Genomic DNA, 969 nt, shown 5'->3' on the forward strand with positions numbered 1-969 from the left:
CACGAAATTCAGGAAATATTTATTGAACTTGAGGATGACCTTCATAAAAAGTTTGAATTTCAGGATGAACTTAAGGTTGACCTTTACAAAAAGCTTAGATATTGGTAAATACCCAGATATGTACAAAAAAGATATCATTACCCCCTCACTAATAGAGTATTCTTTCATATATTGAGGCATGTGTCGACAATTCATAGGATTATGTTCCTTAATTCAGTTTTACTTTCTCTGTTTTTAGACATGTATGATGTTTGTAAAACCTTTTTAGATTGTTTTGGTAATTGTATGATGTATCTGCATCATATGTTTTTATTAACACTTTATTTTAACTGTGATTGAACTTCAGGAAGGATTGTGTGAAATTCGGGAAAGATTTTATGCAATTCAGGAAGACTTCTTTGAATCGGAGCAACCAATTTGATTCCCCTTGATGAATACGAATACATCGATCTATGTGAATTCAATATCCATCAAATCATGAACAATAGCCTAATTCTATAATCATTGAATCATTGAATCATTCTTTTTTTTGCTTTTACTTTTGATAACATAATTTGGAGTGACAGATTTTGTCTCCGACGAGATCTGAGTTTGATCTTTCATGGTGGTGTCGTTCTCTCGAGAAGAAAGTCACTATCTAATTCTGGTTACATGTCTGCCTCCACCGTTGCCGTTGCTGGAGGAAGACGATGACAGAGACTATGATTTCTGGATATATTGGAGACGACGGAGAAGATAGAAACGACATCGTCATAACTAGACGGAGAAGAAGATGAATAAAAAAAAAAGATATTTATTAATTTAATTTTAGAGAAATAATTAATATAATAAAAATACTATTTTTGGAAAATCTGAGTGTATATGCTTATTTTGGAAAAAAAAACCTAAAATGATGCTATTCTAGGGTATTTCTCTTATTTTAATGAATTGTACACCTATAAATTGTAGTTGTTTTTTTTTTGGGGGGGG

Source organism: Camelina sativa, chromosome 7 (genome assembly GCF_000633955.1).
Source record: "Camelina sativa cultivar DH55 chromosome 7, Cs, whole genome shotgun sequence".
Taxonomy (NCBI): Eukaryota; Viridiplantae; Streptophyta; class Magnoliopsida; order Brassicales; family Brassicaceae; genus Camelina; species Camelina sativa.